At 43.2% G+C, this 27,930-nt stretch overlaps 1 protein-coding gene across 5 annotated transcripts in view; it reads right to left on the bottom strand.

Annotated features, from left to right (window-relative positions):
- Positions 1-27,930, bottom strand: part of Raet1e (retinoic acid early transcript 1E) — a 114,133-nt gene that overhangs the window by 36,268 nt on the left and 49,935 nt on the right. For 4 of the 5 annotated variants that reach the window (XR_012907922.1, XM_075949494.1, XM_075949511.1 and 1 more), the window contains exons 2-3: positions 4,336-4,583; positions 3,731-3,793 (exon numbers count right to left, since the gene is read on the bottom strand). The gene's annotated coding sequence lies outside the window, so the exon portion shown is untranslated. Of the gene's footprint in view, positions 1-3,691; positions 3,794-4,335; positions 4,584-27,930 lie in introns of all 5 variants that reach the window. The other variant, XM_075949504.1, reaches the window with a different exon arrangement.

Raw genomic sequence — 27,930 nt, 5'->3', positions numbered from 1 at the left:
ACATAATGGTAAAATGATATGTTCAAAAACAGTATACTCCAATTCTAAGTGTCTATTATTTAATATCAGAGCTTCCAAATAAGAAAATGTTTATTACTGAAGTAAGAAATTCATATCAACATGGTAATTGAGGATATTTAAATTACTTGCTTTCATTATTTTTATTTATTTAGCTTTGTTTCCTGAGACAGTTCAAGGCTGCCTTTGAACTCACAGAGATCCACCAGTTTCTGGTTCCCTAGGGCTGGGATTAAAGGTGTATGTTCTCACACTTGACTTAATTCCTCACTTTCAATAAGGGAAAGAACAGCCAGATATCAATAAAGAGACAAGGCAACTGACTTGGGCCTCTACTATGACCCCAAACATGGACCTCTACTCAGATCCTAACTATGCATAGAACAACACAACCTGTACTATTTTTTACCATGCTTCCTTGTTTTCTAAAATAATTTAAAATTTTTTTTATGTACATTGGTGTTTTGTCTGCATGTATGTCTATGTGAAGATGTCAGGCATACTGGAACAGGAGGTATAGACAGCTGTGAGTTGCCATGTGGGTGCTAGGAATTGAATTGGGGTTCTCTAGAAGCACAGTGGAGAGCAGCACTGACCCAAAACCTGCATCAGGAGGATGTGGATCCAGCAACAGGACCCAGAACCTTCTGCTTTTCACTGCCAGATTGTCACTGCAGGGGCAGCCATCCTGTCAGACTAAGCAGCTTCCTAGTTCCCTGTCTCCAATGTTTATGTAGGCATTGCTGGACTACTTAGTGAATATTATAAAATGTTACCTTTTCTGTTATAAAATGGTCCCTTTCTATTGTATATAGTCATACAAAAATAAAAAATACATTCCTTTTTTTGTTATAGAGAAGGGTGACTAAAAAGCATGGTTATATTAAATTTCTATTACAAAACTGATATTCCTGCCTGGTGCTTTAATCCCAGCACTTAGGAGGCAGAGACAGGCAGATCTCTGTACGTTTGAAGTCAGCATGATCTGAGCTAGTCCCAGGACAGACTCCAAAGGTACACAGAAACCCTGTCTCAAAAAAATTAATATTCCTAACAAAATTTAACTCTCAGCTGAATGTCTTAGGTGGGGTGGGGGTCCTCCTAGTCTTTTTTACACTGACCTAGATACTGAAAAATTATATACACAGGAATAAAAACTCCACATTTCAACTAAGGAGATCTGACTATCCTGTGGCCTATGCTAGGGATGGGTACATAACCATGTTCTTTCCAGATCTCTAGTTCAAGTAATTGCATGTTAAGGGCAAATTCTACCAAGGAACACCAAGAAAACAGTACAAGTTGATAAGAAAAAGCCCAAGTGACTGCACAGAGTGAAGACCATGAAATGCTGTGTCCGCAGCATCCTGACTCATCTGGTGGAGGCTGATGGAAAGGGAGAGTGGTGGCACCAGATGAACTCTCACGACTTCTCTGGAGCATCCTCAACCTACAGCAACGAAACACATCGTTTGAAGGGTCTGAGGAGAGCCTGGGTCAGTTCTCCTGGGTGTCCTGTACCAGTCATCACCACCCCACAGCCACCCTCACTGAGGGTCATTCAGTTCCCTCCTCCATCATCCCTGGGCTCTCCATCCTGGATCCCCTACTGTCTTCCTCCTTCTTTCCCTTGTCCCAGAGCCCCAGGCCCTGCTGTAGACCTGGAGATGAGAATAAAGTGGTGATGACTAGCTCTGCTTCCTGACTCAGGGCAGGATGGGTGTGACTGTTCAGTCCAACCAAGTCCATCTGAGCAGCACAGATGGGAGTAGACACCAGCAGTAGCTCAGTCCACCGGCCTTCAGTGGGGACACTGCTCCAGGGATTCTGGAGGCTGCTGCTGCTGCTCAACTCATTTCTATTCCAAGTGTATGAGTGTGAGGCTGCAAGTCTGTATGTGCACTGTGTGAATACCTGGGGTCTGTGGAGAAGAAGGGGTTGGATATCTTGGACCTGGAGCTGTATAGTTGTAAGCTGCCTTGTGGGTACTGGGAATGGAACCCAGGCCTGATCCATGAGCAGCAAGTGGTATTGCCACTCAACCTTCTCTTTATTTATATCTTCTTTATCTTTGTCCGTGGGATGCAATCTTCTTCTCATTTTATATTGAATCAAACTACCACATTCTTTAGTGTTCCTGTTGTCTCCACATCTGCATCATGGGACCCTCCTAATTGGGAGTCTGCTCTGAACACTTACCTGCTCTGTTCCCTGCTCATTTCCCACTGGTCTGTATTTTGATTCCTGTCCTTTCAAGGCTGAGCATATACTCCAGATATCTTGCCTCCTTTCTCAATAAGATGCTATAGATGAGGGACAAGAGTGGGATTCTAGGAATATACTCTGGCTTCTTCACTGATCAGTCATCTTTCCCTTACTCCACTACCAAAACTGCCCTCAGTACCTTCATTGTCAAGGATTCCTCTCAGAGAAGCAGTAGGAGGAAGCAAGGGAGGGTTAATAGCAGGACAGAGATGTTGGGCTTGATGGCCAGAGACAAAGGCTGCTGGTTCACATATGGAGCAGTAGTTGGCAAGGCTGAAGTGGAAACACAAGTCGCGTCTTTGATCAAACCTCAAATCTGAGGAAATCTCTAATCTACATGGGTAGTAGAAAAAGACAAGATCTCCCAAGCAAATTGGGAGCATAGAAACCTTGGGAGAGGGTTGAATGGGAGGGGAGAGGCAGGGAAAGGAGCAGAGAAAAATGTAGAGCTCAATAAAAAAAGTTTGCAAAGAAATTTAAAAAACTGAGGAAATCTCACCGTAGCCTCTGGGTCCTCAAGTAATTCAGTAACAGAGTCCCTCAACCCTTGCCATGCAACAGCTATTAGGTGGGTCCTGAGTAGGAAGGGAGAAAGGGAGTGTTCCCTTATGAAGTTATGGTAGGGGAAGGAGGGTAATGATGGGACCTTATCTTTCCTGCTGGCAGGAGAGAAGGCATGAGGATGACCTGGGAGGATGGTGGCAGGGAAGAAGAAACATCAGGTGAGATGAAAAGCAACAGAGAGAGCAGAATGAGGAAAAGGCCAGGAAATACAATGTAACAAAAGGAGCAGGCTGCATCCAGCCGCCCAGCTAGCTTACACCTAAAATTATCACATAGGCCGTGTCCCACCACCCGTCTAGTTTAGCCCCTGAAATAACCACACAGAAATTGTATTAATTAAATTACTGCCTGGCCCATTATATCTAGCCTCTTCTTGGCCAACTCTCACATTCTGATCTAACACATTTCTATTTATCTGTGTTTCACCTCAAGGTCGTGGCTTGCTGTGAAAGATTCAGCATGTCTGACTCTGGCGACTCCATCAGGGCTCTCTCTGCCTGCCTTCTTCCTCCCAGCATCCAGTTCTGTCTTTCCCACCTACCTAAGTTTCTGCCATATTAAAAGACCAAGGCAATTTCTTTATTTAACTAATGAAAGCAACACAAATAGAGAAGGATCTCCTACACCAATACAAGCATGCTCAGACTGTGACAACCAGTGAGAACCACAGAGAGTAAACAATGTAAACACAATTAATGAGATAGGAGAGGAGAAGTGAAATGAATGACAGAAAAAATGGTTATCAGTCCAAGACCTCAGGGTGATTAGGTTATTACACACAGACATAGACACAGACACACACAGAGGCACACACACATACACACATATACACATACACACACACCCCATCTGCAGTGAGTTTTCTCCTCTTCTTCCCAGTTACCTGTAGGCTCCAGGTTTTTTTCCAAGAGTGATTTGAACTCCTTAAGCCAGGACCTGCAGTCCCCTGTGAAGTCATTTTTAAGAAAGTTGTTACTTCTCTATCTTTCTCCCACATCTCCTTCATCTGGCTGGATCCAGGGTCAACTTCAGTCCACTCTCCAGTGCTTGAGTCAACATGGACCCTTTTGTGTTCATTGAGGCCAAAGTCCCAGGATCCATTGTAATGTCCATCTACTTCATGCCAACAACACAGCCTGGCCTCCAGAAAGAGGGGCTCTGTGCCCATTGGAAAGAGATCAGCCTCTGGCCTTGATGAATCCTGTCTACCTACCCTCCTCCCTTCCCATCCTCTGACATTGCTCTACCCTCCACATTTTAGCCTTGCTGCTGGAACTCTTTAGTGGGACTACCAGACATTCATTTTTCCCCTTCATGGTAATAATGAATGTTCTTAACCCATCACAAATCCTGTTCTTTTCTTCAGGGGGCCATCTGATAGTTTATTTACTTTGTAGCAATGGGGTTGAGCCTAGGGCCTAATGCATGATAGGCAAGCACTCTACCTGTGAGCTATATTTTTTTACTATGGGGCCATTTGAAACTTACCTTGGATTTACTATTCACCTGCTTCACGTGAATCACTTGTTCTTTGAACAGGTCAGCTCTATCTATTAGAGTGTCAACTTGTGGTTCCCAGGTCTTTGTGGTATTCAGTCTGCTTTCCAAAAGACCAAAGACATGGCAATTGTCACAGGATATAAAAGTCTCTTCAATCAGTTGGCTGTGGATTTTGTGCCACCATGATTGAGACCCTGGATTGCAAAGAGTGAAGCTGTAGCAAAGAGAAGCAGCATCTGTAAAGGAAACATGCGGTGAGGTTAGGATGCGAGGCAGGGGTTCAGAGACAGTCTCTGCCTGTGGAACAAGGAAGCCCTTCTGGAATGATGTATTCAAAAGAGAAAGAGAGAAAGGAAAAAAGAAGAAAAGAAAATAAAGACTTGAACATCTTTGCTGGTTAGCTCTATCCAGTTTGATCCAGCCTAGACTCACCTAAGAAGTGTCTATTGAGGGAGTGTTTTAACTGTAAATGATTAAGGAATGTCCAGCCCCTGTGGGCATTACCATTCCCTGGGCAGGTGGTCTCTGGCTGGATAAGAAATCTAGCTATGTAGGAGCTAGTGATCCAGACAGCAAGCAGCATCCTCCATGGTTCCTGCTGTGCCTCTTTGGCCTGGAAGTGAGCTCCTTGGTCCTAGATAATGCTGTGTGGCAAGATAGCCTGCCTCCGAGTACCTGCCCTGACTTCCTTCAGTGACAGACTATGACATAGAAGTAAGAGTCAAATAAATCAGTTTCTTCTTTATGTTGTGATGTGGGTTTCCCCTCTCTCTGTATGCTGCAAATGTTTTATTACTAGTGGTTAATAAAGAACTGTCTTTGGAAATATGGCAGGGCAGAATAAAGCCAGGCAGGAAATCAAGAGATATAGAAAGTAGGCAGAGTCGGGGAGATTAACAAGCAGTCTCCTACTACAACATTGCTTTTGGTAGAGTGTTCATCACAGCAATAGAATGATACTAGAACAAAACATTGGCAGATCCTTGGGTGATGGAGTGATTGTTTTCTGGACCTGGTCAGTGAGTAGGACAAAGAATATCCAGACTGCTTAAAGCTGGCAATGGAAGAGTGGAGATCAAAAATCTCAGAGAAGTGCATGTGCCAGAGTGAATGGAACAGCAAACATTTCCAGGGGAAGTGTGCAGAGTCCATGCTGTCTGTGGATGCTGGATCATCCCTGCTGAGAAGCACAGTGAGGACCAGGGAGAAGGGCACCAGCATTGCTGGAAGTGCAGGGATGGTGATGATAATGGCTCAAGGCTTGGGTAGGGCAAGGAAACTGTATTTCTAACTTGGAATTCCAGCAGTATGGTACAGAAAACTGCGTCAGGTGGAATGGTCAGGAGGCAATAACATCAAGGACAGCGGTGCATTGATGAGTGGGGGGACACGCCTTGAAACATAACTTCTAAGGGGGTCATGGTCGATAGAAAACAAAATCCTAAATATAGATAGATGGTTAACTAACCCACATGTGGCAGGATATTAATAATTAAAGACAAAACAGATGACCAAGTAAATGAAACTGCTGTCCCATGAAAACCCCGATTCCTGTGCTCACTGTTTAAACTGAACCACTGGGGCTACAGAGGTGGTACAGGGGTTAAGGGCACTTGTTCTCTTTGCAAAGGATCCAGGTTTGATTGTCAGCCACCGCACATGGTGACCCACCACTGCCTACAACTCCAGTTCCAGGAAACCAAATGCCCTCTTTAGTCCTCAAAAGGCACCAGACCCATATGTGGTGCACATACATACATTCAGTAAAAACAAAATAAATCTAAAAACAAAAATAAACCCAAATCACCTCAAAGACAGCCCCAGGATTGCCTTCCTATGGGAAGTAATGAGGCAGAAAAATATCTGATGGGCCCTGGACCCCAAAAATAAATGTACCACTCAGTGAGTGCAGTGCTAAGGGAGAACTCAAGAGGCAGAAACAAACAACAAAAAACATCCGAGGGACCCTAAGTCCCAAAGTAAAATCACCTCCTCGCACGGGAGGACTACCCCGGGTGGTCTGCTCACATTTTTAGCTATGAGAAGCAACCAGAGATGAATGTCAGCAAAGGACTCAACCATAGCTGTGGAGGCTGTGGTTAGGGACTTTCCCCCATTTCTAGGAATACCAGAGGGTTGCCAGAAGCTCAACGGTCAATTCCTTGGGTTCGTAGAAAGAGTTAAGCTGACTGGAAGGGGAAAACTCATCAAAGCCAGTGGTGTATGTAGAGGTCAGTGCTCAGGCAGATGGAGAAACCCAGTTCTGAGTCCTGATGGCGGGTGGGAGAGCCTACTGAGTCTGTCAGCACCAATGTAATGGTTTAGCTAAAATGGCTCACTTCCCCAAGGGTCAGCAGCAGCAGGTCATGAGGGGCAGCCGGTCCCACCACATGAGGCCTCTGTAGGTCCCAGGCAGGTAGGAGGGAGGCAGGAGGTAAGAGAACTTGGCAGGTTGGTGGGGCAGCCAGTCCCAACAAAGTTAGCAAAGACAAGGAGGCTAAACATACATTTCTAAGCCTTAATAGACCTTGAACAAGGAAATACGTTTTTAAAACATTAGTTACATTTTTTAATGCTTTGACTTTTAAATATAGTTTTCCATGTTATAGTGATCTCCCCATTACAAATTTTTCCCATTGTTATTTTACAACTACAGTTTTGTCTATGTTGTGAATCTCAATTCAAACATCTGACATGCAGGTGGTCCTAGACTTGAAAGACCCCAGCTTAGCTGCTGTAATGCCATCTTGTAAAGCCTTCACACAAACAAATGTAAGTTCAAGGTAAAGTCAGTACTCCTAGGTGGTCAAACAGGTGTCCTAGGTCAGACACCAGGCCTAGGAGGGGAACTAACAGTTCTGGGAAAAACTACATGTAGCCTAGTCTGCTATTATTATCTGACCTTCATGTCTCTGGGGAACTTGTCCCTAAATGAACCCATTGCCTCATTCGAACTGACCAATGAGATCCCTGTAACCATGCATTGCTACTGTATGCCTGCTTTTGCCACCCTTTTCCTATAAAAAGACCTTCTCCCAGCCTGCAGGCTCGCAAGTCCTCCGAAAGGACTTTGCCGCCCACAGGTACCTGTGCCCACCCAATAAACCTCTTGCTAATTGCAGCCAGTGGTCTTGACTGTTCATTGGGTTAGGGGTCTCCTCCTGAGGGAAGGACCACTCTGAGGGTCTTTCAGACTAACCATGTACAACACTCAAAAGACTGAGATTCATTGGTTTGGAGACTGTTCCAAGCCCTCTATTAAACTGCTCAGGTTATTGTCTTCTGCATCACAGGAAATAAACATTTCTGTTTCTGGCGAGCTTTTGGTGCTTATGGCTCTGACCCTAATTTTTAGCCTTTTATTTTCAGTTCAAATATTAGCAATATAAAACATTTTATAAGCACAGATGTCCCACAGCCTTAACTGTTGTAGTAATAAGAGCAGCGGGCTGTGTTCCCGCCCAGCTCCGCACGGCTAGCTTTACCCGAAATAATTACATGGAAACTGTATTATTTTAAACACTGCCTGGCCCATTAGTTCCAGCCTCTTATTGGCTAGCTCTTACATATTGATCTAATCCATTTCTAATATTCTGTGTAGCACCACAAGCTGGCTTACCAGGAAAGATCTTAACCTGCATCTGTCTGGAGTGGGAGAATCCTGGCGACTGCCTGACTCGGCTTCTTTCTCCCAGCATTCTATTCTGTCTACTCTGCCTACCTAATTTTCTGTCCTATTAAAGGGCCAAGGCAGTTTCTTTATTTAACCAATGAAATCAACACAAAACAGAAGACTCCCACATCAAACTGTTCTTTTAAAAAATTAAAATCTCTTAAATGTCTTATTGCAATATCAAAAATAACGTACCTCTTTCACTCCATCTTCAACAGCATAAACATAGCCTGTCTTTGATATCTCAGCCTGTTCTACTTCGCTGTAGCTGGTACTTCTGGTAACTATCACCTTGTATGGGCATTTCTAAGACTGTTAAGGTCCATTCTTGCAACTACACATTCTTTGGGACTCTAGTCCTGCCATACATTTGTAAGATTCAGCTGTTTCCTATGATTCCTTTATGTCTTTATAACCATCATCACCTGGGTGACTCTTAAATTGACAAAGAGCAAGGTATATTTTTTTTGTATAAAAACATTGAGGTGCAATTTTCATATTTTAAATCCTATATACATTTTTTTAAACCTTGTTTTCTGAATAGGACATGAGTCATCACAGAGAAGTCTATCCCAATCCAAACTATCTTAGAGATCAGTTGTTGCCTCCACTCCACATGGTCACCATTAACCAAGAAGTCGATGAAATCATGCAGCATCCTTTTTTTTTTAACTCTAGCAAAGTGGCAATCCAAAATTTAAAGGGAATCATGCCTATGGTTTCTTTAAAATTAGCCATGCATAGATTTTAAGTTATCAATTCCCAGTGTTACTAGTCAACTTTTAACTAGTTGTAAAGTAACACTAGTTAATTTTAACAGATTTTTTTTACTGTATCTAACGAAATAAACTTATAAATCTGAAGCTACAGAATGTTTCTGTTCTGTTTTGTTTTCTTCTCCTTGTCATTATGTCAGGGGCTCAGACTGACAGAGTGACAGAGGAAACTTTTAAATAAGCATGGGTCTAGCAAAGGAAGAGTCATAATTCAACTCAAGACCCAACTTTTCAATAAAGAACAGCATAAAAAAGTTTTAACATTATCTATACCAAAAAAATCATCTAAATCTCTGCTAATCCAAATCCAGTAACCAGAGCTCAGAGATAAATTCACAAGTCAGGCCCACAAATGTGGCCACAGCAGTGATGGGTGCCAGGGACAAGAAAAATATGCAAACCATTTCTGTCTCAGCTCCATGCTTGCAAAAAACCTTACACTGGCAAACTTCAACAAAACAAGCACATTCAGTATTTGCAGGTATGAGAAACCACAGCAAACATAGTTCACATCAACTTCTGACCTTCTATAACTTTTTTTATATACCTTCATTCCATTTTTCCTCTCTTCACTCTTTCAGACTCCTGATTTTCCCCTCGCTTTCCAGACAATATGCCAAAGTCTTTCCCACTTTTTAGACAATATAAAAACTCTTACCAAAGTCTTTCTTATGGTTTCCCTCAGTAGTATATAATATATTGTATGGCTACAATATTTTAAACAAGAACAGAAGCATGTATATATTATAACAAATATAACTTTAAATTTACAACAGTGGCCCCTCAGTCTGCCCCAGCTGTCAACCCCCTTCAGAGGGGCTTGGTTGTTCCTATGCTCATTCACTCCCAGTCCAGTTGGAATTGGTGAGCTACCATTAGCTCAAGCAAACTGTCTCAGTGGATGACCCCTTCATGGTTTTGAATTCCTTGCTCATACTCTCTCTCCCTCCACTCTTCAACTGGTTCTTGGGAGTTCATTCCAGTGGTCCAGTGTGGGTCATGGCCTCTGTTTCCATCTGTTGTTTGACAAAGGCTCTATGGTGATATTTAAGATAATCATCAGTCTGACTACAGGGTAAAGTCAGTTCAGACACCCTCTCCTCCATTGCTTAGGGTCTCATCTGGGTTCATCCCTATGGGTTCTTGGGCATTTTTCTAAAGCCAGAGTTTTCTAGAGTTTACTAACTCCCAAAGTAAAACATATATATACCCACCTGGAAATTGGAATCATACAAAAATTTGGGAGCAGGGGGGCGGGAGGTAGAGGGAGGGAGGAGGGGTGTGGAGGAGAACTTGAGGGAATGGGATGGTCAAGATGGAGGAAGGACAGATATGACAGCAAGGAAAGAGATATCTTTTAGCAACAGACCCAAATTTGGAAGTCATAATACCTTTATAATACACATGCTGGTTTGGCTTAGCAGCCCATACAATGAAATATTTCTCTTTCATAGCTCATTCATAGTCAAAAAATTTAAAGAAAACACAATAATATACATAATGCAGACTCTCTGTGTATAGTCCATCTTTATGTAGCTTATTTTTCTCTAATCATTTTAGTCTATGACTGTACCTTTTTTAACCATTTACTTCTTTTTATAACTCTCTATACTCTTTTCCTCTCTTCCAAGCTTATGTACATTGATCCAACACTATGACTCATCTGATTTGTCTTTATTGCATATCTTTAATTTTTTACTGTCCACGAGCACTTTTCAAAATGGTAAGCACTTCTTAAAACATAATCTGTGTCATTACTAGGGTAATACAATACTTCTGCTTGCCCTGCCCAGTGCAGCATGGTGGAGTCACTTGCGCCTCTGAGAACCAAGCATACCACCTCGTTTTCAGGCACACAGCTAGTTTGTGCAGTTCATTAAGCAAGCTGCAGCAGTCTGCTCACAAACCTCGTCCAAATGCTTCATCTCCTGAAAGAGCCAGAATTCGTGCTAACAGCCCACGACTGGGAAGCTGCCATTTTGAAACTGCATGGCTGCTACTTCTGAGTCAGTAAAACATCCCTTAAAGGAGTTGCAGTACTCTGCCAGAAAAAAGCAAGAAACTATATTAAACTCTGTATTTTTGTGTCTAGAATTCCTTTTCAAGTTCTCTCAGGTTTTACATGGATTTAGTCCACCACGTTGGTGTGCCAGTTTGTAGGAGGAGGGTGTTTGTTCTTCCCAGCCACCCAGCTAGCTTAGACATGAAATAATCATACAGAAACTGTATTAATTAAATCACTGCTTGGCCCATTAATTATAGATCCTTATTGGCTAACTCTTACATCTTAATTTAACCCATTTATATTAATCTGTTTATCACCACGAGGTCATGGCCTACCAGCAAAGTTTCAGCTTGTCTATTTCCAGCAGAGACTCCATGGTGTCTCCCTCTCCTCCTTCCTTCTCCCAGCATTAAGTCCAGTTTTCCCTGCCTACCAAAGGTCTGCCCTATCAACAAGCCAAGGCAGTTTCTTTATTCATTAACAAATAAAAGCAACACATAGACAGAAGGACCTCCCATACCATTGGAGAGATCAGGGATACAAGGAATATATCTAAATATAATAAAATAAATATACAGCAAGCCAACAGACAACATCAAATTAAATGGAGAGGAAACTCAAAGCAATTCCACTAAAATCAGGAACAAGACATGGCTAGCCACTCTCTCCATATGTATTCAATATAGTATTTGAGGTTCTAGCTAATGCAATAAGACAACAAAATGAAATCAAGATTATTCAAATTAAAAAGGAAGAAGTCAAACTTTCACTATTTATAGATGATATGATAGTATATATAACTGATCCCAAAAACTCTACTAGGAAACACCTACAGTTGATAAGTAGGAGTTCAGTAATGTAGCAGGATACAAGATCAACTCAAAAACATCAGTATCCCTCCATATATAAAAGATAACAAAGCTGAGAAAGAAATCAGAGAAATATCACCCTTCACAAAAGCCACAAATAACATAAAATATCTTGAGGGTAACACTAACCAAAGAAGTGAAAGACCTGTTCAATAAGAACTTTAAGTCTTTGAAGAAAGGAATTGAAGATGACAGAAAATGGAAAGATATCCCATGCTCTTGGATAGGTAGGATAAACATAATAAAATGGCAATCCTACCAATAGCAATAGATTCAATGCAATCCCATAAAAATCCCAACACAATTCTTCACAGAACTTGAAAGATCAATAATTAACTTTATATGGAAAACAAAAAATCCCAGAAGAGCCAAAACAATCCTGTACAATAAAGGAACCTCCACAGGCATCACTATTCCTGACTTCAAGTTCTATTACACAAAGCTACAGTAATGAAAACATCTTGGAATTGACATAAAAACAGAGAGGTTGACCAATAGAATAGAATTGAAGACCTAGATATTAATCCACACACCTATAAACACCTGATTTTTGACAAAGAAGATAAATTTATACAATGTAAAAAAGAAAGTATCTTTAACAAATGGCACTGGCATAACTGAATATCAACATGTAAAAAATGAAAATAGATCCATATCTTTTCCCTTGCACAAAACTCAAGTCCAAATGGATTAAAGACCTCAATATAAATCTGACCACATTGAACCCAATAGAAGAGAAAGTAGGAAGTAGCCTTCAAATAATGGGCACAGAAGACCACTTCCTAAATATAATCCCAGTAGCACAGACACTGAGAGCAACAATAAATAGATAGGACCTTCTGAAACTGAAAAGTTTATGTAAAATAAAGGTCAATAAGACAAAAAGTCAGCCTACTGAATGGGAAAATATCTTCAACAACCCCACATCAGACAAAGGACTGATTTCCAAAATATATAAGGAACTCAAGAAATTAGACATCAAAATTCTAAATAATCCAATTAAAAATGGGGTACAGAACTAAACAGAGAATTCTCAACAGAAGACTCTCAAATGGCCGAAAGATGCTTAAGGAAATGTTCAGCATCCTTAGCAGTCAGGGAAATGCAAATCAAAATGACTGTGAGATACCATCTTACACCAGTCAGAATGGCTAAGATCAAGAACACCAATGATAACTTATGCTGAAGAGGTTGCGGAGTAAGGGGAACATTCCTCCATTGCTGGTGGGAATGTAAACTTGTACAAACACTTTGGAAATCAGTATCGTGGTTTCTCAGAAAATTGGGCATCAACCTACCTCAGGATCCAGCAATACCATTCTTGGGAATATACCCAAAAGATGCACAATTATACTACTAAAGCATTTGTTCAACTATGTTCATAGCAGCATTATTTGTAATAGTCAGAACCTGGAAACAACCTAGATGTCCCTCAACTGAAGAAGGAATAAGAAAATGTGGCACATTTACACATTGGTGTACTACTCAATTGTAAAAAATCAACTTTTGAAACCTCAAAGCCCACCCATAATGACACACTTCCTCCAACAAGGCCATACCTCCTAATCCATCTAATCCTATCAAAAAGTTCCATTCCCTGGTGACTAAGCATTCAAATATGTGAGCCTATAGGGGCCATTCTTATTCAAACCACCACACAGGGAGACTGTGAATGTCTTAGATCCAGTATAGGAAAAGAAATTGCCTTTCTGAGGAAGATTGATTCCTTAACACAAAGGGGATGTGATGTATAAGGAGACATTGAGTAAGCCCCCAACTACAGTTCCACCACCACCTTTTGGTCTTTGTAGAGAAGTGGAATCTGGAACAATAACTAGAGCAAAAGTCTCAGTCTAGGAATAGTTTATGCAACCTGACAGAAGGAAAAATGGTGTCTAATAAATTCTCGAAACTGTGTGTCCTTTAGGACAACAGGGGAAGAGGAGAGAAGTTGTAGAATTGCATCATCGAACTCAAAAAGCTGAGAGTCTTGATTACTGAGGAGCATCTCGGGGGTAAGAAAGCAGAGACCAAAGATGCAGAGCAAACTCACAAGCACTCATGGGCAAGATGGCTCCGTTGGGAAATCACTTGCCCCCTAGCATGATGTGCTGGCTTGTTTCTTGTCAACTTGACACAATGCTGAAATCGTCTGAGAGGAGGGAACCCCTATGAGAAAATGTCTCCAGAGATCAGAATATTGAGGTGTGGGCAAGCCTGGAAGGCATTTTCTTAGTTAGTGATTGGTGTGGGAAGGCCTAGCCCATTGTGGGTGTTGCATCCCTGGGCATATGGTCCTGGGTACTGTAGGAAAGCATGCTGTGCAAGCCACTGAAGAGCAATCCAGTAAACCAGACTTTTCCATGGCCTCTGCATCAGCTGTTCCCTCCAGGTTTCTACCCTGCTTTAGTGTCAGCCTTGGCTTCCCTCAATAGACTATGACAGGGGAAAAATAGTCAAATAAACCCATTCCTCATCAAGTTGCTTTGGTCATGGTGTTTCGTTACTGCAACAGAAACCCTAACTAAGACACAAGACAACTGAGTTCCAGCCCCGGAACCACTGAGGGGATTAGGTCTCACTGGCAGAGGAAAGAGATCTGCAAGAGGCTCAAAAGAATAGAGCAGTGGAGATTCTGTGGATGGAGAATTTTAACTCTGGACAGATGGATCCACAGTGTAGTAATAGGGGAGCGGCGGCAGGGTTGCGTCCCCAAACACCCCAGCCGCCTGCCCGGCTCGGCTAGCTTATGCCCCAAATAATTACACGGACACTGTATTCTTTTAAACACTGCTCTGGCCCATTTCTAATCATCTGTGTAGCGCCCCTAGGTGCGCTTACCGGGAAGATTCTAGCCTAAGTCCATCCTGGGTCGGAGCTTCATAGCGTGCGTCTTCCCTGGAGCTGGTAGCATGGTGTCTCTCTTGCGTCTGCTCCGGAGAGCGGAGCTGTGGAGTCTGACTTCACTTCCTCTTCCTCCCAGCCTTCCCTTCTGTTTACTCCACCCACCTAAGGGTGCGCCTATCAAATGGGCCTAGCAGTTTCTTTATTGCTTAAACAATGAAATCAACAGATTGATATATGACACTCCCACATCACCACAGTGGCTGGCCTTGTAGTTGACCGCAGTTGGACTTGTGAGAGCTTGACAGGGTCCAATGCAGACAGACGCTAGTGGCCCTTAGTCCTGTGGGAGGATGTAAGGTAGATCCAATCTCCCATATTGGTGTGAGAAATGTCTGAAAAGTGTCTGAAAAGGCTTGCTTCTCTGGGAACTCCAGATGCCCTTGATTGTCACCATGATAAAACATGAGACAGATACTGAGTCTCAGGATTAGTAAGGGTCCATGTCAAAGGAGAGCTGCAAACTCTGTGTACCCAAAAATGTAACACATCAAGAGTGGGGAAAATTAGAGTCTTGAGTGTGAGCTTACTAAGACCTCCTAAGAATTAGATAATCTGATAGGGACAAGAAAAAGGGGGGCTTAGGGAGGAAGAGGGAGGGCAGTGCAGAAGAAGGTGGGAAGAGGGTAAAGGGGAATATCAGATATTGATATTGATAGGGAATATTGATGTTGATAGGGAAATGCTGAAAATGAGGACTCCTTAAAGAAGGTGGAGGAGGTAAAAATAGAAGGAAGAAGGGAGGTAAAATAACAATATAATGGCTGGAAAAGCCACAAGGAGTCTTACTATTAACTATTTACCTAAAAAAATAAGTAATGTAATTCAGTGTATAACTATACATACATAGTTTTAATGAACTTTTTTTTATGTGGGCTGATGGCGCTCCCTCGAAGTGACTACCTAACAAAACCCCAATTCCAAACAAGAGATGGCCTCTTTTGAGTTGTTGGTTAAGGCTGTTTAAAAACTCCCAAAACATACAGCCTATTGCTATTGCCCTTGTTTACCCAGCAGAGGTAGAAGGTAAGACCCTACAGCTGAAGACACCAAGTACTTTAGAACAAGAACCCTGATGCCCCTGAGCTGGAACTGACCTAAAGTCACCTCCCTTTTAAAAGGTGCCATACAAGCTTCCAAAGGAGGGAGGTATCCAATGGTCCCACCCAGCAATTGATGCCTATGGACCACATCGATGAGCAGCATGCCACAGTAACCCTTATAGGTTTAGTAGTGACACACATACCTTGGTGGTAACCAGCAGCTCTCTCATTGAATTTAAGACCTGCTCAGCAAGAGGGACATCATGCCTGCATGGTTATGGAAACCTAGCTAACTAATCAGTGCTGAAGTCAGTTATTGGAGGAGAAATCACAACCACTAAATCGCGTAATCTCTAATAGCAATCTATAAACATTTGTCTTTAAACACGGGGTAAAGTATTCTTCACCCCCATCAAGGCAATGTCTCTGCAAAGAATGGAGACCACTGCAGAAAACCAGAGCCAATCAATATGCAGAGTTGTGGAGCCCACTCCTAAGGGATGAATCTTCCAAACACTCCCACAGCTAAGGCTCAGTGAACAATGCAGAGAAGGGGCATGCAATTCCAACATGGGTCGTCTGGAAGAGCAGTCGGTGCTCTCAACCTCTGAGACTTCTCTCTGGGTCCCAGAATCTGCTTTTAACTGGAATAATTTTGAGACTACAGAACTTTCCTAAAGGTCTTTGGTTCCAGTGTCACAGAGTTAAGGAGAAACAAGCTGACAAGGTAGTTTTAATTGTCTTCAGGTTTGGGGGGGGGGGGAATTACTGAGGCTGTAAGGGGATCGGGAGTGCTGGGTCTCTGAGCCAAGAATTAGGACAAGTAATGTGAGCTGGGAGAACAGGGTTGAGGGGAAGGAACCTGGTGGAGAAAATTAGTCTGGGATTGAGATGTAGGAAGAAGGAAGGCTGTGGGAAGTGCAGAAGAGCAGACTAGAGATCGGAGTAGATCCCGCAGTATTAGGCGGGAGAGGGGGGCGTGGGGGGAGGAGCAGGGAAGGAGACAGGTTGGAAGTTGGGTGATTCAGAAGGAGACTGGTGGTACTGCTGCAAGTGTTAGGCAAGAACTCTGGAGAGAAATTCCTGGTGTGTCTTTAAGTTGCCGTAGGCGTGAGAGTGACAAATGCCTTCTTCTCTTGAAAAAAGTAATTGGAATTAGACAGCTTCAACTACCAAGCCTCCCAGAGGGCAGAGCAGGGGATGGTTGCCTGGGAAGGACCTTGAAGTTTTGGACCCTGTGGAAGGGAAAACTTCTAATAGTCTCCGCCTCCCAGAGGGAGGGACCACAAGAGTCCCGGTTCGCCGGTCTGAGTCCACACTGAGAATTAAGAACAGAAAGTTGCCTGGCACTTTCTGTATCTTTGCACCAGGTCCTCTGCAGGGAGGCACTGAGACCCCCTAGGGAGAACCCTGCTCTGGTTGCAAAACCTGTTGCTCAGGGTACGGCAAAGAACGCAGCAGCCATGCACTCTTTCCACCACGGCTCTGTGCTTTCGTGTTCTACTGATCTGTCTGGTGTACTCGCTACCCACCGGTGAGTTGCCTTGGTCTAACCCGAGGAGTGCGGGGAGGAGGATAGAGGGGGGGGGGGGGGGGGACTGCAACTCTGGTTACTAAACCTATTGCTCAGGGTGACAAAGATTGCAACCGCCGAGAACTATCTTTTCACTGAGGCGCTGTGCTTCTCGGGTTCTGCTGTCTAAATGGGGCTGCGGCACGCAGCCGGGAATGGAGGGCAGGAAGGGAACAGGCTATTGAATCACGAGGTGGCAGTCCTCCTCCGGGATCCTCCTGGAACTTCGGATAGGCTGTGGGTGCAGTCCATAACGCTGAACCAACTATGACAGGGAAGGAGCAAGAATTCTGCTGGCACATTAGGTGGGCAAGATGGCTGAGAAGTGCTCCTACTCCTACAGTCATACTGGGGACAACAAGTTTACAGCTTCTTGGTCATCTGTTTTGTCTTTAATTATTCAAATCCAGCCTCATCAGGGTTGGCTAAGCTTCTATGTTTAGGATTTTTGTGTTCTGTTAGCCATGACCCTCTTAAATAGACTTCAAGGTGGGTCCCCCTTACTAAACAAGGATTGCTGATGTTACTGCCTCCTGACCATTCCACCTGTGCCTTATTTGCTGGGATTCAGGAATACAGTTTCCTAACACCACCCCTAGCCCAAAGTTATCATCATCTCTGAGTTTCCAGTCATGCTGGTGCCCTTCTCCCTGATCCTTCTCACTGTGCTTCTCAGCAGGGATGCTCCAGCATCCACAGACAGCATGGACTCTACACACTTTCCCTGGAAATGTTTGCTGTTCTATCCACTCTGGTACATGCACTTCTCTGAGATTTTTGATCACTGCCAGATTTAACCAGCCTAGATTTTTCTGTGTCTTTTGTGTGGGCTAGCCTCTGACCAGTCCAGGAAGCCATCCCTGGAGCACTGCTTTAAGTCAAGGGGAACTGACAATGTTTTATTCTGGCTTCATTCTGTTGCTATGATAAAACACTTTACCAAATAAAAGTTAAGGGAGAAACTGATTTATTTGACTCCTATTTCTAAGCCATAGTCTGTCACTGAGGGAGGTCAGAGCAGGTACTCAGAGGCAGGCCCACTTGCTATTCCACGAAGCATTATCTATGACAAAGGAGCTCACTTCACGGCCAGAGAGGCACAGCAGGAACCATGGAGGATGCTGCTTACTGTCTGGTTCTCTAGCTTCTACTTAGCTAGATTTCATATCTAGCCAGAGACCACCTGCCTTGGGAATGGTAATGCCCACAGGGGCTGGACATTCCTTAACTATTCACAGTCAAAACAGTCCCTTCTTAGGTGAGTCTAGGCTGTATCAAACTGACAGCACTAACCAGCAAAGATGTTCAAGTCTTTATTTTCTCTTCCTTCCTTTATTTAATTACGTATTTATTTATTCATTCCATTCTTCATTTGTTCATTTCTTTTTTCTTTCCTTTCTTTCTCTCTTTTTATAAAGACTCCCTTCGAGAGGACTTTCCTGATCCACAGGCAGAGACTGTCTCTGAGTTCCTGCTCTGCATCCCTAACCTCACCGCCTGTTTCCTTCACAGATGCTGTTTCTCTTTGCTACAGCTTCACTGTTGGCAAGTCAGGGTCTGGACCATGGTGGCACAAAGTTCAAGGCCAACTGAACGAAGAGACTTTTCTTTCATACAACAGTAACAACAACTGCCATGCCATTGGTGTTCTGGGGAACAGACTAAATGCCACACAGATCTGTGAAAGGCACAGTGACACTCTGAAAGATGGAGTTGACCTGCTCAGAGATGGAGTGATTCACATGAAGCAGGAGAATAATACAATCAGAGGTAAGTTTCAAATGACCCCAAAATGCTGGGGATGTAGCTCAGTGATAGAGTGCTTTTCTGGCATGCCTGAGGCCTTAGGTTCAATCCCCACTTCTCCAAGTAAATAAAAGAACATATTAGATGACCCCATGAAGGAAAGAACAGGATTTGTGACAGGTTAAGGACAGTTACTAATCCCTCCCACCTAAGAGGTCCAGCAGCAAGGCTAAAATGTGGAGGGTAGAGCAAGGTCAGAGGATGGGAAGGGAGGGAGTGTAGACAGACAGGATTCATCAAAGTCAGAGGCTGATCTATTTGCAATGGGCACAGAGCCCCTCACTCTGCAGGCCAGGCTGTGTTGTTGGCATGAAGTAGATGGACGTTTCAAAGGATCCTGGGACTTTGGCCTCAATGGACACAAAATGGTCCATGTTGACTCAAGCACTGGAGAGTGGACTGAAATTGACCCTGGATCCAGGTGGATGAAAAAGATGTGGAACAAAAACAGGGATGTAACTTCCTTCTTTAAAATGACCTCACAGGGGGACTGCAGGGCCTGGCTCCAGGAGGTCAAGTCACACTGGGAAGAAAAGCTGGAGCCTACAGGTAACTGGGAAGAAGGGAAAGAAACTCACAGATGGTGTGCGGTGGGGTGGGTGTGTAACAATCTAATCACCATGAGTTCTTGTGTTGATGGCTATTTTTTCCATCAATCACTTCCTTTCTTATCCTCTCCTGTCTCATTAATTGTGGTTACATTGTTCATTCACTGTGGTTCTCACTGGCTGTCACAGTCTGAGCATCTTTTCATTTTCTGGCCTTCTCCTCATTCTAGACTCACTTTTCATCTCATCTTTCCTCTTCCCTGCCACCATGCTCACCTCATGCCTCCTCTCCTGCCAGCAATAGAGATGAAGTGCTATCATTACCCTGCTTCCCCTACCATTGCGGCATGAGTCTATATCTCTTCCTACTCAGGAGCCACCTAACAGTTGTTGCATAGCAACGGGAGTAGAACTCTGTGTGTTGCTGAAGACCCATAAGCTAAGGTGAGATTTCCTCAGATTTGAGGTCTAGTCAAAGACTCATCTTGTGTTTCCATTTTAGCCTCAACAACTGCTGCTCCAGATGTGAACCAGCCAACTTTGTCTCTGGCCATCAAGCCCAACATCTCTGTCCCACTGATAATTCTCCCCTGCTCTGTTCTTCTCTGGTCTCTGAGAAGAATTCTTGACAATGAAGGTACTGAGGTCAGTGTTGGGAGTGGAGTAAGGGAAAGATGGGTGAGCAGTAAAGATGCAAGAGTGAATTCCTGGAGTCCTGCTTTGTCCCTCAACTGTAGCATCTCATTGAGAAATGACCAAGAGATCTGGAATTCATGTCACCTGCTAGCAATAGCTTGTGCATCCTCACCCTTGACAGGACAGGAATCATGTCACAAAGCAGTGGGAAATAAGGAGAGAATAGAGCAGGTTCCTAATCAGGAGGTTCCAGTGATGTAGATGTGGAGACAGCAGGAACAAAAAAGAACATGGTACTCAGTGTGTCAAGGGAAGAAGATTCCATTCCACAGACAAAGATAAAGAAGACATAAATAAAGAGAGGGCCCAGTGGCAAGACCACTTCCCGCTTGTACATAAGACCTGGGGTCCATTCCCATCACCCACATGGCAGTCAACAAACATCTACAGTTCTGGTTTCAGGGGATCCAGCCCCTCCTTCTCCACAGATACGAAGCATTCACACAGCACACATATAGACGTGCAGGCTCACACTCACACACATAAAGTAGAAATGAGTCAAGCAGCAGCAGCAGCCTCCAGAACCTGGGAGCAGTGTCCCCACTGGAGGCAGGAAGACTGAGATGCTGATGGAGTCCACTGCTCCCATCTGGGCTGCTCAGATGGACAAAGTGAGGCAGGGACAGTAACACCCTCATCTGTGTGTGCCACTGTCAGCTTTTGAGAACTTTAGAAAGAAAAGGAAATGATTCCTGGAACCCCACTCAAGATCTGGAAAGCCAGGTCCAAAGGTTCTTTCTGGATAGAGATCCTCCCTGCTCTACCAGCCCCTCCCATCAGGCCCTGAGTCAGGAAGCAGAGCTAGTCACTACCACTTTATTCTGACCTCCAGGTCTGCAGCAGGGCCTGGGGCTTTGGGAAGGAAGACAGTAGGGGATCCAGGATGGAGAGACCAGGGGTAGTAGAGGAGTCACCTTAGTGAGGGTGACTGTGGGCTGGTGATTACTGGTACAGGGCACCCAGGAGAACTGACCCAGGTGTCTCCTCACCCTTTAAAAGATGTGTTTCCTTGCTGCAGGTTGAAGATGCTCCAGAGAAGTCGTGAGAGTTCATCTGGTGCCACCACTCTCCCTCTCCATCAGCCTCCACCAGATAAATTATGATGCTGCAGACACAGCATTTCATGTCTTTCACTCCGTACAGTCACTTGGGCCCTTTCTTATCACTTTGTACTGTTTCCCCTGTGCTCCGTGGTGGGATTTGCCTTTAACATGGAGCTGCTTGAACTACAGATATATAGAAAAACATAGTTAAGTACCCCATATTAGTTAGCATAAGAAACAGTATACGTAGATCTCCTCAGTGGGAATGTGAAGTTATTACTCCTATGTATATAACTTATCAGTATAAAAGTCAGTGTGAGACAGAGTAGAAAGGCCCCACCATGCCTAAGGGTAACCAGCTGGAAGTTAAATTCTGTTAAGGATATTAATTTTGGAATAGATATTTACTATAATCACACTTGCACTAGGCAGTTTTTCTAGCACAAAATAAAGAATACTGTGTTCATTTTATATGACCCTATATGATAGAAAGGGACTATTTTATAACAGAAAAGTTGATATTTTATAATATTACTATTATAAGTTAGTCTCTGTGACACTAGCAATGGCCACATGCACACTGGGGAAAGAGAACCCAGAAGCTGCTCAGTCCGACAGGCTGTCTGTCCCTGCAGTGACAATCTGGCAGTGAAAGGCAGAAGATCCTGGGAGCTGGTGCTGCTGAGTCCACATCCTCCTGGTGCAGGTCTGGGTCAGCGCTGCTCTCCACTGTGTCAGAGAAGCTTCTTCTGCACATCCAGACCCGGGATGGAAGGAGAGTGAACTCACACTGGTTTCCTCTGACTGCACAGGGACACTTTGCACAAGTGCACTAGTACTCACACACAGTGACACCCACACACACACATGCACACACACGCGCGCGCGCACACACACACACGCACACACACACACACGCGCGCGCACACACACGCGCACACACACACACGCGCGCGCGCACACACACACACAGTGACAGCATAAGGACCTGAAAGTATGGAGAGTATAAAATGTATAGTTCACTGTTGAAAACAAGTTCTTCTGAAGCAGGATCTCACTATGTAGACCAGCCTGGCTTGCAACTCACAGAGATCCACCAGCCTCTACCTCCCCAGGATCAGGCTTAACGGTGTGTGCCACCACACCTTTCTGACCTTGGATTTTTAGCTCTAATGGTGTGTTATAAAGTATTAAAACTTTAAAGTTGACTATTTCATCATATACGTTTGTGAAATTTTGTGGCAGTAGACTGGCAGTGTTCAAATATCTCAGGTATCACTAAAGGAAACTTGTAACAACTAATCCTAGGAAATGGGAATTGAGGACAGGTTATTTAGTAGAAGTTACTGGTAACTGTAACAAGGGCCCCATCTTTAGCACAGTTGACTCCATGATGTAAGTACCATCCAGGCTGTAAAACAGCACATAAACAGCACTACCTGCCAAAACTACAACAAAGACCTAATCTACCCAAGTCCATAGTTAAGGGACAGTCTCTGAGTGATCTAACCTATCTTTTTGACTTTTATAGTTCCACTTCTGGCTAACTGGTCTTGTTAACTGAGGTATGCCAACCCAGGCATGGTTTTTGTGCTTAAAAGCTCTACCTAAGAAAGACTCAGTGCTACACTGGTAACTCAAACATCCAATGTAGTTGCTGATCAGCTAATAAAGAGTTTCTCTTGACTTAAATCCATGTCTGAGCAGTTTTCTCTGGTGAATATCCCACAACATTTTTGGAAGTCCAACCAAGATTCCAGAGCAAGACCTCAAGTCACCAGTAGTCTCAGAACCCCTAGGAACAGGGAAGAATGTGGTGGTGGTCAAGGAGCTCTTAGACCAGTGGTCCTCAAGCTGTGGGTCACAACTCCCTTTAAGGGCTCAAGAGCCCTTTCAAAGGGGTCATGCATCAGATATTCTGCATATCAGATATTTGCATTACTATCCATAACAGTAGCAATATTACAGTTATGAAGGAGCAACAATAATAATTCTGTGGTTCAGGGTCACCACAATATGAAGAACTGTGTTAAAGGCTAGCAGCATTAGGAAGGTAGAGACCTACAGTCTGAATGTGTGTGCAACCTGAGTTCCAGATCCCCAGGGCTCCCTTTGATCAATTACTGCCTAAGGCTTCAGAGGAATCTGATGTCTCCACCACAAAAGGAAATAAATTAGAAAGCCACCTGGTCTATCACATCTGAAGGTGAGTCTGGGTTAAGGTACCTTCTCTGTGTACACACAGGAGATATCTGACAAAGCCACTGATCCAGTGCTGGGTATCTTTGTGATGTCACTGTGCTGTTCCACCGATGCTGGAATTTCCAAATAAGATGTAACAAAGCTTTAAAAAGATCCTAAGTACACAAAAATGGAGCCGAACACAGATTCTACCTTTTCTTGGGTAGGTTTGATACTAGCGACAGCGGCATGGCTCGTTTAAGAGGTGGCTTTGTTCACTTGATGTTAGCAGCTAACATGGCCACAGCTCTTTTAAGAGGCCCTGCTATGGAACACTTACATGGGATTTACACACAGCAGGTAGCACACTACTTGGTGACAGCAGGGACCCAACAACCTCTCAGAGCTGGGACAATAAACATGGCTCCCACTGGTACCTCCACTTCAGCCTACCAGCCCACAGTATCTAGAAAACTTTTCCATGAAGCAGGAAATTTCAAAGACACCTCTACCTATATTGGCAGTTTGTCAGTCACTTTCTTCTGTGTCCTGAAGAATGTCTGGCAGACTCTTTCATGAAACAGGAACCCCAAAGGCTGATCTCACCTTTAGGCAAGTTCAATAATCATTTTTTCTGTGGGTCTTTCAAGTCTCGTCAAGCAGTCCAGGCAAGGGCAGTTTCTTGCCCAAATGGCTAACAAACTCCATGAGGAACCTCTTCAATGCCCATCTTCCTCTTGAAGTAATTGGTGCAGATGTGTCTCATTGTCATTAAAAGGCCTAAGTTTTTAATACATTTTAAATGCCATTTTAAATTTTGTAGTCTTTGAAAGATCTGAAGAATATCTATCCATGTGAAATACATCTCTGTACATCTAGAAAACCTAACTAACATGACTGCAAGCTGGACTACTATAGATGATTCTCTATTAACCTATATTTCTTAATTATGCATTATATTTTAAATGAGCTGCAGAAATACATATACACAGTATAATAAAATTGACCTTAAGTTTGTACCAATAAACCAAGATTCATACCAATGAAAATTATTCATATCTATATCATATCCCCCTTTAAATGTAAACAAACATTTATAAACAATCATTGCTGCAGGAGGATCTTCCACTCCTTCAGCCAATAGCTGCTGAAATACCAGCCCACTGGGGCGTGGCCTATTTATCTTTAAAAAAGAGCGGCAAGCCTTGACTTGCTCTCTTGCTTCCAGCACTTGGTTCCAGCTCCTGCTCCAGCGACTAGACTCCTTTCCTGATGGTTGGTGTTTTGTGAGTTTTACCCCCCAAAATAAATACCCCTTTAAATCCTAACTGGTGTGGGATTGTTTCATGCATTAAATCATTTTGAGAATTTGGGCATAGTTCTCTCCAAACTCCTTTCTATGTTTTGTTGGGCAAAGTAATTTGGGGGAGTATTAATGGAGACCTTTCAGAGAATTTTGGTCTATCAAACCACATTAGTCTAGAATTAATCCACAGGTTTTCATCTTCTGTGGAAGCAAAATAAGAACCTCATTTCCAAAGCAACAAATCCTTAGACCCAATTTCTGAAGTCAAGATACCTTTAAAATATAAATGTTGGTTTAGCAGCCCATACAATGAAATATCTTTCTGTATTTAGCTCCTTCACAGTCAAAAACTCAAAGAAAACACAATGACATACATACTCTCTGTGTATATTCCATCTTTACGTGGATTATTTTTCTTTACTCCTTTTGTCTATGATTGTATTATGTCTCTTTAACTATTTTTAACTATTTAATTCCATTTATAACTGTCTATACACTTTTTCTTCTCTCTTAAACCTATGTACATATTTAAGCACACTGTGACCCATTCAGACCTTTATTTCTGTCTGAATCTGTGTTTATAGAATATCTATAATTATTTTCTGACCAGGAACACCTTTTTTGTTTTTTGTTTTATATGCTAATCAGGTGCTAGGACTAAGGCTGCTTTGCCTTTTGGTTATGCCCAATCCAACATGGCAGAGGCATGATGTTCACCACCTCTGCAAGCTGTGCACACTGCCCCAGTTCTAAGAATGAAGAGTGCCTATGTAACAAATTATGTAGTTTGTAACATGCTGCTCATGAAGCCCCAATGCTTATTTGTTTTGAGGCTAAGCACTCTGGGAACCAAGGAGAGAGGAGTCAGCCATCAATGCCATGTGGTAGCACCATTCACTAAGCTGAACAGTCTCATGTGATCAAAGAACAATACAGATGTTCAGTAAAGACAGATTCGGATGGAAAAACTACTAAAAAGTTTTTTAAACTGTGTTTAAAAATATACATAGGCTTGGAAAAGAAGAGAGAGAAGGTAACAGTCATTGATTTAAAAATTGCTTAAAATACACAGACACCAGCGCTCGGACACCAGTGCGCGATAGTCCAAGCATGAAACAGTGAAGCCCACACTGAGAGCAGATTGCCCCACTACAATTAAATCAAGAAGGTTTTTTGGGGCCTGGCCTGCAGGGTGGTAGGTCTTTTATTGGCGAGGTCCACGGGCAAAGGGAAGGCTGGTCCTGTCCCTGAAGACCCTCCTGAAGTGGGGAGAGTGTTCTTGGCCATGGCAGGACACTGGAAACGAAGCGGGGGCATTCCCCGACTGCCTTGGCCCCCCAGTTAGCCTGCTAGGGCTGGGACCCTCTTCTGGGGCTGTTCCTCCTCTGATGCGACCTCTCTCTCCCTGGCACATCCCAGCTTGTGCCCAGGAGCCTCCCTCACTCCCCTTCCCTTCCACGGGGATGCAGGATCACCCAGTTTATACTGTTTGGGTGCTGGGTCAGGAGCTCGGGGCAGAGGACAGCAGAAGTTTTTCTGTTTTGGTGGCTGGCCTGCAGAGGGGTAGGCATTTGTTGGCAAAGTCCCTAGCAAACAAGAAGCTTGGTCCTAGTCCTGAAGACCCTTCTGAGTGGTGAGAGAGATCTTGGCCAGCGGCCAGGAAATGGAGTGAGGGCATTCTGTAAGTGGGGACCCTGGCCAGCAGAGAAACCAGTTCCTGTTTTAAAAGACCCATTAGATAGCATAGATAGGAGGAGATGGGCAGGCGCCAAGGCAAGAATTCACCCAGCAATCTGAAAAACAACATGAAAACACCAGAATGCAATGATCTTACAACAGAGGGACTTGAACACCAAAACACAGAAGAAGTGGAAAAAATTGACTTTATGAAAGCAATAGAGTCCCTTAAACAACATGTGAAAAATGCCCTTATAGAAATGGATGAGAAGTATAACCAAAAATTTGAAGAAATGAGAAAATACGTACATAATACCCTGGGAAACCAAGAAAGAACGATCAAACAGGTAATGGAAACAGTTCAAGAATTGAAAACTGAAATGGAAGCAAGGAAGAAAACACAAACTGAGGACCAGCTGGATATGGAAAATCTAGGTCAACGAGCAGAGACTACAGAAACAAGCATAATCAATAGAATACAAGAGATAGAAGAAAGAATCTCAGATTCTGAGGACACCATAGAGAAAATAAATGCACCGATCAAAGAAAACAGCAAAGCCAACAAATTCTCATCACAAAACATTCAGGAATTATGGGACACAATAAAAAGACCAAACCTAAGAATAATAGGGATAGAAGAAAGAGAAGAGTCAAAGCTCAAAGGCCCAGACAATATTTTGAACAAAATTATGGAAGAAAACTTTCCCAACATAAAGAAAGATATTCCTTTGAATATTCAAGAAGCATACAGAACACCAAACAGACTGGATCAAAGAAAAACATCCCCTCGCCATATAATAATAAAAACACAAAATATACAGGTTAAAGAAAGAATATTAAAAGCTGCAAAGGAAAAAGGGCAAGTAACTTATAAAGGTAAACTGATCAGACTTACACCTGACTTCTCTATGGAAACTATGAAAGCCAGAAGGTCCTGGATAGAAGTACTTCAGAAACTAAGAGACAATGGATGTAAACCCAAACTACTATACCCAGCCAAGCTATTGTTCACTATCAATGGAGAAAACAAGACATTCCAGGATAAGAACAAATTTAAACAATACGTAGCCACAAATCCAGCACTACAGAAAGTAATAGAAGAAAAATTGCAACCCAAGGAATACAACATTGCAAACACTGCCTACAATAACTCAGGCATCTAGCAACCCTTCACCAGCACATCTCAAAGAAGGGAGACACACAAACTCTTCTACCAAAAACAATAAGAATAACCGGAGTAAACAACCACTGGTCATTAATATCACTTAATATTAATGGGCTCAATTCACCTATAAAAAGGCACAGGCTAAGAGATTGGATATGAAAACATGATCAAACATTCTGCTGTTTGCAAAAAACACATCTCAACCACAAAGACAGGCATCTAATCAGAGTAAAGGGTTGGGAAAAGGTCTTTCAAGCAAATGGTCATAAGAAAAAAGCAGGTGTGGCCATATTAATTTCTAACAAAACTGACTTCAAA

This window comes from Microtus pennsylvanicus, chromosome 1 (assembly GCF_037038515.1).
Source record: "Microtus pennsylvanicus isolate mMicPen1 chromosome 1, mMicPen1.hap1, whole genome shotgun sequence".
Lineage (NCBI taxonomy): Eukaryota > Metazoa > Chordata > Mammalia > Rodentia > Cricetidae > Microtus > Microtus pennsylvanicus.
This window is presented reverse-complemented; position numbering and strand designations above follow the sequence as displayed.